Consider the following 14,926-nt stretch of genomic DNA (forward strand, 5'->3'; position numbering starts at 1 on the left):
TTTTATCTGGAAAGTGAATGATCTAGTATCTGCCAGCATAAATTCTATGTGTATTCATAGTTGCTACTGCACACATTACTATTTTTTTTCTTTCTATTGTGTGTTTCAGGAAGCAGTTTCTGTCTTTAGATTGGATGTAGTTTCACTGAGCTGTAAATATAAGTCTTCAGCCAAACAATCTAGAGTTTGAGGAGGATTTTTTCCCTTGTCATCATCTGAGGATAGAAGATGCAATTAACAGGATGGGACTATAGCAGATAGCCAGTAATGCTATTACAAACCGTCTAGCTCAGCAGTATGTTTTCAGGATTTTTATGGCACAGTAAACATGGGAGATCCCTTTCTGTCACACCAAATCAGCTGTCTGCTCCGGAGAATGGCACTAAGCACACACAGAGCACCAGCAGAGTTAATGCTACTATCGCTATGCTTTTCAGTTTTCTTATCAAATCTACAGCCTAATTCTTCCATGTATAAAAGAGTCTTTTCCTGTTTCCATTTGTTACTGTAGGTAGTAACAATAATTTTCACACTGATATCTTCCACTATGAAAAAAGATTATCTGTTAGGGAAGGATGAGTAGTATGGCATCCTCATCAATACAAGCTGAATCAGTTAAAATCTGATGAATACCAAATGTACTAACGATAATGTGTGAATAGTAAATACAGTTTATTGTTACTTACACCAAATAGAGCCTTATTTATATGTTTCCATAAAACAGACTCATTAGAGTGTGACCCTAAAGAATGAATTTATGCCTTCTAGCCCATCAGCACCATCTACTGCAACTTAGCATAACAACAGTCTTTGTCACGATAAACACAAGTTTCAACTTCTTCTTTTTTTTCCCTTATACCTGTCATTCTTGGGATTTTCTTTTTATTCCCACTTACTGCTCCAGCGTGGCCTACAAAAAAAGGCCTTAATTTGTCTTTCTGAAAAAAATTCTGGAAATATGACTTCTTTTTCAGAAGAAATCATCCCGCAGACTTCAACTGGTTGAACTCAATAATTGCAGAAGTTTTGAAAATAGGTAGGGTGTAAGCATACTTTCAGTTTCTCCTCCTTTTACTTGTCAGGGTAGAGGGGAAGAAGGTAAAGAACAAAATTTTTAAATTCAGTATAAACTAAGTCCCTAAAATCCATTCTTGCAAATGAAACAATAGTCCTCTCTCATGTCTGATCAGGACTGAATAGCGAAGACTTGGCAGAAGCTCATAATGTTATCAAGCAGACCCTAGGTTTTCAACGTGGTCCTCCCACATAATGCATTCATAATTTTGCTCCTAATGCAGAGAGTTCCCTTTATAGCCCTGAATAGCACCAGGAAAGAGTCTTAACCCTTTTGATGAAGGCTACAGATTTGCTGTCTGTTGTCATATCTAATTTTAGCTATATAACATTCTCCTTTGTCTCCTTTTCTTTCCCTTCATTCAAAGGTAGATGAATCTGCAAATCTCTCTGCAGGCTTTTGTTACACCATACTGGACTCTCTGCCTTACAAAATCATGAGGTAAATCTCACCAATTGATTCAGATTCATTCTGGCACAATGCCAATGGCTGCAGTGCCTGTTCTGATGCCAGAATCACACTTGGGTAAATGAAAAAAAAATTTAAAAAAAACACCACCTGCTTTCAGATGTGTTTCAATAGCACCTGTCACATCCTTGGCTATGTAGCGCATAGTATGTATGAACTCATGCTGAGGAAAAGAGCCACTCTGATTAAATTAAAGAAAAATAAGTTATGATAAACAAATGTAAATCTTAAATTTTCCACTTGGGTTCACTTCACTTTACTCCAGAATGACTACCCCAGCACAGGTTACACTGGTACCTTAGACAAGCCTGCCAAACAATCAGCCTGTTTGTGCCACTTGCAAAAATATGCCTACACATGCTTGCCTTAATTGGCTTAATAAATGTGATATGTTTTATTTTGCAGATGTTAAACCATTTAAAACTGGCTTGCTTATAAGAATATCTGTTATGTAAGACAAATATTTTTAAAAACTGTTATTAAGTAGTGAGGCATCACCATTTGAGTCTAGGCTGGCAATCAATAGGTGACAGATATTCTCTATTAAACCCACACTCCCCACCCAGGAAAGGGGAAAAGGGAGAGAGACTATGGGTTGAAAATTAAAACTGCTTCACTAATACGAATAGGAAGAAAAATAATTCAATATATACAAAACCAGTATTGAGCTGCCATGATTATAATCACAGAATTGCATGTCATGGTGGCAAGTGCTGCTGATGCTGTGGGCAGTGGAAAGTCCTGGACTGGACTAAGCAGTGGACAGGAACTGGATTCAGAAATACATGGACTGGACTCAGAGGCAGGAAGACAGACAGAATCCTTCAAGGATGCTGACCATGAAAGAAGAGAGCAAGACCCTTTTGATCCTTCAGCTTTAAGCTGAATATGACATGTAGGGAATGGAATACTTCACTGGTCAATTTTGGGTCACCTGTTCTGTCAGCTTCTTCTGCAGGTATGACCCTTTTATGACCCTTCACTTGTAGAATATAAGAGATCTCTCAGTGGCCTGTATTGCAATAGGACTAATTTAAACATAGACCTTCTCTGCATATTATTTCTACCATTAGCTCAGTAAAACTGTAAACATTAGGCATTACCAGTTCAGGAAACAGACACTGTCTGAAAAACATATAACCAACTGCAGAAAGTGCAGTTACTTAGAAGAAACTCCACTGAAAGGAAAACTCAACTGAAAGGAAAAATTACTGAAAGGAGTATTGGTCCTGTTCTAACCAAAACCAGGGCATGAGGATATATAGAGAAATGACCTCCTCAGTATACAGCACACAACAGAACAGCACCCTTCCAGGAAGAACCAAGTGAAAAATCCCACAATTGTAAATAGAGCATGTTTCTTCCTTCTCTTTCTCATTCAGGTGTATGATAATTTCTAAAACCTTTTCCATACTGTCTTTCAGTGATTTGAGGACTACAAATTCTTAAGATAATACGACTTATTATGTGCCATTCTGGGTTATACAATGGTTATTTCTTTCTCAGGGAGGCAGGCAAACCTAGGATAAGTTAAGAAACAGAAATACATAATTGCATCTTTCAAACATGCAGGCGAAACAATCTAATTTTTGATGTGAGCTCTTCATCCCGAAAAGTCAGATATTTATTTTTGTTATAGTCACAAAGTATTGGCACAGGAACATTTCCTTTTCAGCATGTCCTTCACACTCTCCTCTGCAGTCTCTTGATACTTAATATATTCTTTTCTTTTAGCTTCCAACTCCTCTTTTACCTGTCCATCAACTTTCTATTCCATAGATCCGAGCATGGTTTTCAGTCTTTTCTTTTTTTTTTCCTAGGTGAAAGGAGGTTGTGGTTTTGATTCTTTTCACTGCAGTAAGGGGAGATGGAACTTTAATAGCTTTAATAAAACTTTTCTCCTATACGCCAATGTTATGTTATCATTTCCATATATTGTATTTTGCTGTGTTAAAACTTATTCTTTACAAAAGGTAAAGATTTCCTCTTTCAGTAATTGATTACATTTTTAATATTCTTTAATTCATTCATGTTGGATGTTTTCAGTATATCACATACATTAAATTATCTTTATGACTCAGGAGTTCAAATGAGCTAGTAATAATCTTGAGATTAAAGATATCCATGCTCTCTCTTGTCAGCTGAGGATGGGGAGTGATAAAGCAGCTTGATGGGCATCTGCCATCTAGCCAGGATCAGCTGACCACATGCTGTATACAACTTGTATCTTTCCTAACTTAAAAATCTTAAAAATGTCTTTGACTGTGGCATATTTATTTCTTTGCCCTTCCTCATCTTCTGCCAAGAGCAGGATTTAATGTGTTATTGGCTAAACATAGGTCATGGTTAATAGCTACTACCTGTCTCTTTGAGCTCTCCTCTTACTTTGGCATACAGAAAGAATTACGTGCATGTGCAGCATCAAAATTGTTCATCAGATATGCTCAACTGTAAGCACCCATACTTTACATGAACACCACTCAAGGGTGCTCTTGAGGGTCAAATGCTGATCACCAGACACATGTGGAACACGATCAAATTTATGGATTCAACTCCATTCAGTTGTATAACTGTCTACTTCAAGAAAAAGTAGGAAGGTTTTCAGGAACGTGAAACCTAGCAATGCTTGATACACAGTATGAGGTCAAATAACCTCAAATTCAAAAAAACAAAACCCACTTAATGTCCTTATTAGGTCTGTGAACTTTCAAAGGAACTGAATGCTTTTAGAGCACATGAACAAGTCAGTCTCTAAACTGTATAATAGAAACAGTCTGTGCTGCAACAAAGGTTTAGTTTCTTTTACAGTATAAAGCATATATATCAGTAAATTATAGAGTAGGAAGGAATATGATATCAGCCAGTGTTTTTCTGACAAGCCCACTGCACATTAGGCTGCAGAATTTTGCAAGCGTAGTGTGGGGTGATGAAGAGCTTCAAAGAACAGCCTGGTAAAATTACAAGGCAATCTCAGAAACTTTCAGACCTAACAACCTTCACACCAGGAAAGCAAACACAGCACAAATGTCTCCTGCAAGCCTGATCTACTAACACTGAACTGATTCATACTATTCCACTTTTCAAAAGAATTCAAGGCTTTTGAAGCTGTGATTAAATGGATCATTACAACTATCATGTAACCAGATGAAACTCAGGGTCTTGTTAACATGCCAAAATTTCTGTGGAAGCAGTCTGTCAAGGAGGCACCCCAAAGTCAGTTTTAGGCAGACAACAAGTTCCAAAACAGACCTTATTCTGGCTGGAAAAATGCAGCAAATAAACCAACCAACACAGTTTATACAATTAGTTAGCACTCTGACAACATAAAATACAGGTTTGGATATCCATTGAGGAGATTATTGGGATGCAGCAAAATGAGAATAATGAGGATCCACAGTGTGCATGCACACACTCACAAGAAACACACCAGAGCCCTCTGACTCCAGGGTACACACTCGCCTGGGTTAAGCAAGGACTCACACTCACCTGGTTAGGCAAGGAATTATTCAAGGATATATTTGGTAAATTATCACTCACCCAAAAGAGGAGGTGAGGCACTCCCAGTCCCGGGAAGTTTCCTTATACGGCTTTCCAGTCTAAGGGAAGGGCTCTGGCACAGACCCATTGCTGGCAGAAGACCACACAAAGGGGATCTTTGGTGCAAACCCTGTTTTATAGTCTGATGAGATCTGGCTGTGAACATTGCAGAAGCTTCTCAGCTTCTCTGGGCCCCTCCTCTGCTAACGGCCCTGTCAACCCACTCCGGGTCCCACAAAAGAGCCATTAACCGCCCCACTGAAGGCTCCAGTTCTCAGAGGGGGATGTGCAACTGCCACACCAGTTCTCGGGATGGGGGGGGCGGAGCGGGGAAGTGCAATGGCCACACAGTATTTACTGCGTTTCTGCAAAATGGTTACTTACACATTTGAAATATAAATGTAACTGCTTACTGGTACACATAGATGTGAACAACCTCACAAGTTACAGGTTGGTGGCAATTCTACTGGGTTTTAAGACTGCGGTTTTATTACTGGGTTCAAGGCCAGTCAGTAATGACAAGAGTTAATTTCAGTGACCATTTGAGCAGATACTTTGGTTTACTTTAACCGACTGTGCATTTAGAACTAACTTCTCTGACTTTTAGATAATAAAATAAAGAGCTGTAGAGAGTAGCATACTTGTACTGTGTATCAAATTTTATTAGTTGAAAAGACTAAAACATTGTGATGCACACACTGCAACACATCCAATGTAATATCACATATTATATCTTACCTTTTTGCATTTTACATTATATTCCACCGTCATTCTACCCGAGTAATGATAGAAAACATTTCTTGCATCATGAAAAAGAAAGCTATTTAAACAAAAAAGCAGGTGTCATATAGTCTATTTCAGATTCTTCCACCATGAAAGAGCTTTGTTTGTTTTTAGGGAACTACAAGACAGCATTTGCTGAATATTATTATGAATCTTACTATGTTTTAACAAGGAAAACTATATTCCACTTCTATCTTCTACAAAGCATTTCAGAACCTCTTTGGTTCACAGAATCACAGAGTACTAGGGATTGGAAGGGACCTCGAAAGATCATCTAGTCCAATCCCCCTGCCGGAGCAGGAATACTTAGATGAGGTTACACTGGAATGTATCCAGACAGATCTTGAATGTCTCCAGAGTAGGAGACTCCACAACCCCCCTGGGCAGCCTGTTCCAGTGCTCTTTTACCCTCACTGAGAAGAAGTTTCTTCTCAAATTTAAGTGGAACTTCTTGTATTCCAATTTGAACCCATTACCCCTTGTCTTATCATTGGTTGTCACTGAGAAGAGCCTGACTCCATCCTTCATATATTTGTAAACATTAATGAGGTCACCCCTCAGTCTCCTCTTCTCCAAGCTAAAGAGACCCAGCTCCCTCAGACTTTCCTCATAAAGGAGATGCTCCACTCCCTTAATCATCTTTGTTGCCCAGCGCTGGACTCTTTCCAGCAGCTCCCTGTCCTTCTTGAACTGAGGGGCCCAGAACTGGACACAATATTCCAGATGTGGTCTCACCAGGACAGAGTAGAAGGGAAGGAGAACCTCTCTCGACCTACTAACCACCCCCCTTCTAATACACCCCAGGATGCCATTGGCCTTCTTCGCCCCAAGGGCACAGTGCTGGCTCATGGTCATCCTGTTGTCCACCAGTACCCCCAGGTCCCTTTCCCCTACACTGCTCTCTAATAGGTCATTCCCCAATATATACTGGAACCTGGGGTTGTTCCTGCCCAGATGCAAGACTCTACACTTTCCCTTGTTATATTTCGTTAATTTTTTCCCTGTCCAACTCTCCAGCCTGTCCAGGCAACATTTTGGAAAAAGAAGTGGAAATCCTTAAAAAATATTACTCTTATGGATACCTGAAAGCTGTAACAGATATTTGGGAAAAATGACTGATGTCCTGAAATAAAAAGTTAAGTGGCAAAAAGCTTTGCATACTTCTGCCTGGGGAAGAAACAATCACCTAGAGCCAGCCAAGCAACCATAATTCTTAATTACATTGTATATTTTTTTTTTGTTGTGGTATTCTGCTTAGGCTTATTACAATTCATTTAGCTGTAGTTTCAACTCTCATTCTCTCAAAAATTTAGTTTGCACCCATTAATTGCAACTGTCATGAAAGAAATGCAGCCATTACAATGTCAAAATCCCAATACATGTATATGCATAAGCTTGGTATGTGACACTAATTGTTATGAAAGCTTTGACATAATCTTCTCCTGAACCCATGAAAATTATTAGCTCAAAATATTGTTACTGGAAAAAGACTTTATAGCTACTTACACCAAGTGAGCAATAGGAGTCTAAATGCTTTCAAAACAGGTTAACGAGTTATAATAATTACTGAACAATTATTATCTCACAAACTGAAAGAAACTTTCCCCAGGGTAATTTCTTTCTACACTATGAACTTTGAAATTGGGGCCAGACCTGAAAAAAAGTGGAACAAGCTAATGTGACTCTCCTAAGCACCAAAGTTTAGTTCATTAGATCTATATTTAAGAGAGAAATACAAAACAGTACACAATGGCCTACATTTGTTGTTACACAAATGTGAAATAGCTGTAAGCATGCCTAAAGTAAGACAGTGAGAGACAGTATTTGATAGTGCAAGACAAAAAAGCAGAAAGAAACCCTGTGGCAAACCACATATTTTTATTCTGATGTATTGGCAAAAAGAAGCAGATGTTAATAGAGGTTAATCCAATATTTATATCAACCTCCAGGAGCAGTAAAACTTGATAGTTGCTAGAAGTGCCTTAAAATGAACTAAAGCAAGACTACAATTTTTTGCTTTATTCATGACCACACCTAGAGTTCAGATACGTAGCACCAGAACATGACCAGTCTGCTACAGGTAGATTTATAGGCTTCCTAAAAGGTCAGAGAAGACCAAGAGAGACAAAGGGAAAAAGAAGATGAAAAAAATGGAAAGGGAAAGGGAAAGGGAAAGGGAAAGGGAAAGGGAAAGGGAAAGGGAAAGGGAAAGGGAAAGGGAAAGGGAAAGGGAAAGGGAAAGGGAAAGGGAAAGGGAAAGGGAAAGGGAAAGGGAAAGGGAAAGGGAAAGGGAAAGGGAAAGGGAAAGGGAAAGGGAAAGGGAAAGGGAAAGGGAAAGGGAAGGAAAGGAAAGGGAAAGGGAAGGAAAGGAAAGGAAAGGAAAGGAAAGGAAAGGAAAGGAAAGGAAAGGAAAGGAAAGGAAAGGAAAGGAAAGGAAAGGAAAGGAAAGGAAAGGAAAGGAAAGGAAAGGAAAGGAAAGGAAAGGAAAGGAAAGGAAAGGAAAGGAAAGGAAAGGAAAGGAAAGGAAAGGAAAGGAAAGGAAAGGAAAGGAAAGGAAAGGAAGAGAGAAGGGAAGAAGGAAAGAGGGACGGAAAGAGGGACGGAAGGAGGGAAGGAGGGAAGGAGGGAAGGAGGGAAGGAAGGAGGGAAGGAAGGAGGGAAGGAAGGAAGGAAGGAAGGAAGGAAGGAAGGAAGGAAGGAAGGAAGGAAGGAAGGAAGGAAGGAAGGAAGGAAGGGAGGGAGGGAGGGAAGAGAGGGAGGGAAGGGAGGGAGGGAAGCGAGGGAGGGAAGGGAGGGAAGGGAGGGAGGGAAGGGAGGGAAGAAAGAAAGGAAGGAAGAAAGGAAGGAAGGGAGGGAGGGAGGGAAGGAAGGAAGGGAGGGAAGGAAGGGAGGGAAGAAAGAAAGGAAGGAAGAAAGGAAGGGAGGGAGGGAGGAAGGGAAAGGAAGGAAGGGAAAGGAAGGGAGGGAAAGGAAGGAAGGGAAAGGAAGGGAGGGAAAGGAAGGGAGGGAAAGGAAAGGAGGGAAAGGAAGGGAGGGAAAGGAAGGGAGGGAGGGAGGAAGGAAGGAGGGAAGGAGGGAAGGAGGGAAGGAGGGAAGGAAGGAGGGAAGGAAGGAAGGAAGGAAGGAAGGAAGGAAGGAAGGAAGGAAGGAAGGAAGGAAGGAAGGAAGGAAGGAAGGAAGGAAGGAAGGAAGGAAGGAAGGAAGGAAGGAAGAGAGGGAGGGAAGAGAGGGAGGGAAGGGAGGGAGGGAAGCGAGGGAGGGAAGGGAGGGAAGAAAGAAAGGAAGGAAGGGAGGGAGGGAGGGAAGGAAGGAAGGGAGGGAAGGAAGGGAGGGAAGAAAGAAAGGAAGGAAGAAAGGAAGGAGGAGGAGGAAGGAAGGGAGGAAGGAAAGAAGGAAGGAAAGGAAGGAAGGGAAAAGGAAGGAAGGAAAGGAAGGGAGGGAAAGGAAGGGAGGGAAAAGGAAGGAGGGAGGAAGGGAGGGAGGAGGAGGAGGGAAGGAGGAAGGAAGGAAGGAAGGAAGGAAGGAAGGAAGGAAGGAAGGAAGGAAGGAGGAAGAGGAAGGAAGGAAGGAAGAAGGAAGGAAGGAAGGAAGGAAGGAAGGAAGGAAGGAAGGAAGGAAGGAGAAGAAAGAAGAAAGGAGAAGAAAAGGAAAGAGTGGGACAGTATGTATCCTGTGAAAAGTCATGATAATCAAGCCAATAGAAGCCAACAACAAGCAAGAAAGCAGAAAAATACAAATGAAGTAAGCAAATAGCAAATGAATAGCTACTTAGCTTGGGAATTGCTCTTATACTTGTTCAGGGAAACAATCTGCTAACACAATGTTGGTTTTGTGTCATACAGTCTAGAAGTCCCTCGATGTCCATTGTCAGGATGTAAGCCTCTGGTTCAGGTAGTGAAATGAGAGACTCTACTTGTTACACTCACATCCAAACACTGTGTCTCCCAGTCTTATTGAATGGTGAACCAAGATCTTTGAGGCTGAAGGAGTAAATAAGAAGTCAGGTTCCACTTCCTAGGTTAACACCCTGTCATGGGCTTATCCATGGCCACACACTTTGATGTGCTCCAGCATGACCTTATGCACTGCCACTGATGCTTCCAGGTGTACCTGCTGCAGTATGGATGCTTCGAGGTGTACCTTCTACAGTGTGGAGACTTATCCTTGGGCCACAATCCCTTCAGAGGTACACTAGCTGCAGCAGAGTCGTCACCACAGCCACACACACTTTGGGCTGTCCTTCTCCCATGTGGATTCATCCACAGGTCACAGGCCCTTTAACTCGAGTTCACACTGGAGTTCCAGCCCATCCAGTAGAGCAGCACAGAAACAGTAGTGATGCCCAGCCTCATCGCCGTTGCTGTTGTCAAAATGTTTGCAGGCACGGCAGAGTAAGATGATAGGCATAACCTCATCAAAAGATTATATGCAAAATATAGGTTGTTTTTAATAAACAGTACTATACATATTTCTGTGGATGGACTGAAAGTCTTAAATTATATTGTGTTATTATTACACATTTTCTTATCATGACCACCCTAAAGTTTATGTGATTCTTATTTCACAAGCAGTGGGAGTGAGTATGCATTCAAGTTACCAGTGAAATACCTGGTGAACACTGATTTCTCAGAAGTCAGGAAAGGATGAATATTAAACTGTTTATATAACTATACACGGGCCTGATTCAGGTTTCATTAAAGGTAATAGAAAACTGTTCACAGATCTCAGAAGTGCAATGAATCACTGAAGAGTGCCGTATTGCCTAAATATTTTTAGAATTATATTCAACATCAATTTATGTAGATTTTTAGATGTAACTGATACAGTGCATATATACTCATAATAACTTATATAGTTAATTCTAAATGCAAAATAATAAATTGATTGCTTAACTTTAAAGTATAGATGTTTCATTATGATTTAATTCTACGATCTGCAATTACTTCAGCATACTAACATTCAACATACACTAAAAATTATTAAAGGGTTGGTTTTTTTTAAAAAAAGACTTTCCAAGGGGGATAGCCACTGTCAAGAAGAATACCAGGTATCAGCTCTCAGCTTTTACTAAATAATTAATGAAGAGAGCATTGCATGGAAACAATCTGAAATTATTCATTCACTGGAAGAGTTTGTACCCCACATATCAATCTCCAGTTCATACCTCATGATCGTAAGGGACAGTTTCAATTCCCTATGGAAGAAACTAAAGCTGCTATGGGAAGTACTAGATTTACTGGCATTTGAACCAAAAGTGCAGTTTCAAATTCATGAATGCATTGAGAGAATTGCATTTGTGTTATGTGTTTAAACCTGCTGACAGATATTAATCAATTTTATTAGTTATAAACAATAGGGTTTTTTTCCATGTTACCTGTCATCTGTTCACCTGACCTCATCTACCACAATTGTGCTACTAAGATACCTCTGTGGACCAGTTCATGCTGAGATACTCAGAATCAGACCTCTTCCATTCACCTCTTTTTGGTGGTGAAGCTGATTTAAGAAGTCTGCAATGGAAATGCAATTATCCCCCACATCAGTTACAGTTTGCTACCAGTTCATTTCTCCAAGTATTGCTACCTGTTACCACAGTATATATATAGTATTTATATATTATAAATATTTTTCTATATGTTATTTTTATAGTATATATATATGTGTGTGTGTGTATTTGTTTATGTGTATATATTAAAAAAGACATTGCATACCAAGTCATAACCATGATTCTGGTTAAAAAAAGAAAAAAGAGAGATAGGGGGGAGAGAGATGGAAGGAGGAATGAATAGCCAAAATCAAGACTGTCTCATGCTGTCTATCAGAAAGAAAAGCTATGTGGAACCTTGTATACAGGTATATTACCTTGCAGTTGATGAATGTAACTTGACAACTAAGTAGCATGTAGGAAGAAATTTAGCGGCCAGTCTTGGGGAAAAAGCTCTATAGTAAGAACAGTCACTCTTTGGGCCTTTCTAATCTTTGCCCAGTCTTCAGTCTTTCTCTCTTTCCCACATTGGTTCCTTATACAAATTTCACTCTTGTTTAATTACTTCCCATATTTCCTTCTTAGATTCATCAACGTATTTTTTAGGAGTTTCAAACCATTATGCCTAGGACACTGGCATTTTAGCCCTTAATGTAACAGAAAAATATTTGAGTTTTGTATAAACAATCCACAGTAACTTTACAGGACTCATCCAGCCTGTGCTATCATGGCCAAACAGTGCCAGGGAGCTGAGTTAACTCATTGGTAATACCAGCCAGTGAGACAAACAGCAAAATTGTTTCCCAATTTAATGCTTAGAGTAAGGTATACTGTTAAACCACTGAATCAATCTTGCAATTGTTTCTTTGAAATGACTACCACAAGATAACCTGACATTCCTCACGGATATGTATTCATACAAATCCCATTATGGAAACACCCTGTAGCTAGATCTGAGCACAGTTACATTCCCTGGTTTCAAGGTGAATGAGTGGCCTCTGCCTTATGGAAGGGAAAATAATTCTAGTGGATGAATCAAGAAAATTTTTACAGAAGTGGTTCGCTTATGGTGTTCAGCTGTTCCATGTAAGTTTTCAGATGAATAAAACTTGGGTAAGAGTGATTTTTAAAGGCTCAGTATGATCTGTGAGGTAACAGGAAACAATACGTGTATCTTTAATATAGAACAACAGATGAAATCCCTGTAAGCCTTCAGAAAACATCATTGAGGCTAATGCGTTATTGTTAATGATCCTATGGCTTACCATATGTCCAGGCAGTAAAGTTAGCTAATGTGCTATTGTTTTTTCCAGCTTCAGTTCCTTTAAAAAACAAGCTGATAGGAATATAATGGTATTAACACTAGAGAATGAAAACTACAGAGGAGAAGACACTCAGTTTTGTTCCAGGCTATCAGCATTCAGACTATATTACATTCATTAGTATTTAGAAAATATACTTCCTAACACTAGCTGTTTGTATAAATACTGAACTCGATTACAAATATGACCTGTATGAATATGCAAGAAGGTGGCATTAGAGATTGCTCATTTCCAATAACAACAGGACATGGGATTAACGAATTGATGAATACTGGATAATAAATTCAATTAAAATTTCACAAGTAGTAAGGAAACTAAAAAACACAAAAACATACTGAATGCAAGAAAGTGCAGATGACAAACACAAATGAATAATGATGAAGATGCTCGGTAACCACTTCACAGTGATTTCTGAACAATGGTAAATGTCATACAGTTTTAGTTCTAGAAATTAATAACTTCAGAGCAAGAGTCTAGAGAGAAAACTTGTCTCATTCTCATTACTATAAAGACAGAAGAGCTCCAGTATCAGTGGAATGATCTTAGAAATACCCTCAGTACAACTGAGATCAATTTCTAGACTTCAGAAAACTAAAAGTATGTGAAGCTTTTTCCTAAAAGGTCTGGATTATTGATGCTGTGTTCTGCATTTTCAGATCAAGATTTTTTTCTCATTTCTTCTTATTTGATAATTCAAAGAGTAAGAACATATATGCATATGTGAGCATGCCCATACACAGCCACATGCATAAACAAGCTAGCTGTGAATTTTCCAAAGGAAAAGTGTCAAATTCAGAAAAGAAATTAACATTATCTACCATGCAAGACACAATTAGGAATTTCTCACAGCTATTTTGAAAAACTGTATCAATTTTTGAATGTTGAATGTTTCTGCTAAAGTGAATTTGAAGCAACTAGTAAAAAATTAATTTTTACTTTTGCCTTAATATTCTATAGTTTAAAAAAAAAACACAAAGCAGAAACAACAACAAAACAAAACACAAAACAAACAAACCAAATCAAAACATAAATCATTCTTCCTGATCTGAGTAAACTAAGTATTAAATTACGATGGTTTTCACTGGGATGGAGCAGGTAAGACTGTCATGTAAACAGGTATCCAGCTGTCCTGAGAGCCTGTAGGTACTTGCTGTGCTCTTTTGAGCTGTTGGTCATCACCTTAAAGCTGAGACTGCTGCTAAAAGGGAGAGCTGCTTCTTTTTTGCCTCATTCTACTGTAAAGTTGAATAGCTTCATTTAGCCTTTTCATAGTTTTTGCTGGAAGAAAATGCTCACTCTTCAGGCGTCTTTATTACAGAAAGAGACAATTTAATAACTAAACAAGGAAGTCTGCATAGATAAGACTCTCCACAACTCCATTCAGAGCAAACAGCTGGAAGCTTAGGCTTCAACATTGCACAGACATGAAGTCAAGAAGTTCTTTCATAGTCAGGCATTGCTTAGGCAAGGGGGACATCTCACAGTAGTCTCACAGCTGTTAGTGTCTGCTTTCCAGCTGAGATCACGGCTCAAGATATGAGTTTTTCCTTCTGTTCCCTACCATAACAAAGTTAAATGGCATAGCTAGAACAAGAAACAGTCTGCACATAAAGGAAGGGAAAACAAAATAATTATAGCCTGGGGCAACAAAAAAAGGTTGTTACTGTTTTTCAGTTCAAATATGTCAAATGTGGATGCATTTTGCATGTTAACAGGCATGTTATGTATAAGTCTGGGATGAGAGTTCAGTTCCTAACCACCAAGAGCTACCTGATAATTTTCTCAAGAAAGTAGATTAATCTTGAATATTAGGCTTATTTGCCAAAACTTGTGTTACTTAAGATTATTCTCTCTATTGTTTTAAACAGCCATTTTTATGCAAGGTGAAAAAAAAAATCGTGAAATAGGAGTGAGATAGTATTCATTTCTATAGCATCCATCCATACGAGGGTAATAAGTTCATCTCCAGTCAACCACTTATCAGTCAAAAACAAAGAAAACAACTGCTTTTACACTCATTAAACAGTGAGTGCTGCTACTTATTCCAAATACTATGATGAAATATTATTGTCTCATATAGATCCTTGTTCACATTTAACTTTTGGAAACTCTCAAAAGTTTAACGGATTCTAGTATGTAATTGTTTTAATTAACTGTTATTTGTTAAAAAGCATCCTCATTTACAAATTTAATTACGGTGTTAATATAGCTTTAAAGTCTGCAATAATTATCACTTTTTAGGAGGATCTCATCACA

This window comes from Streptopelia decaocto, assembly GCF_964273445.1.
Source record: "Streptopelia decaocto genome assembly, chromosome: 4".
In the NCBI taxonomy this organism is placed as follows: domain Eukaryota; kingdom Metazoa; phylum Chordata; class Aves; order Columbiformes; family Columbidae; genus Streptopelia; species Streptopelia decaocto.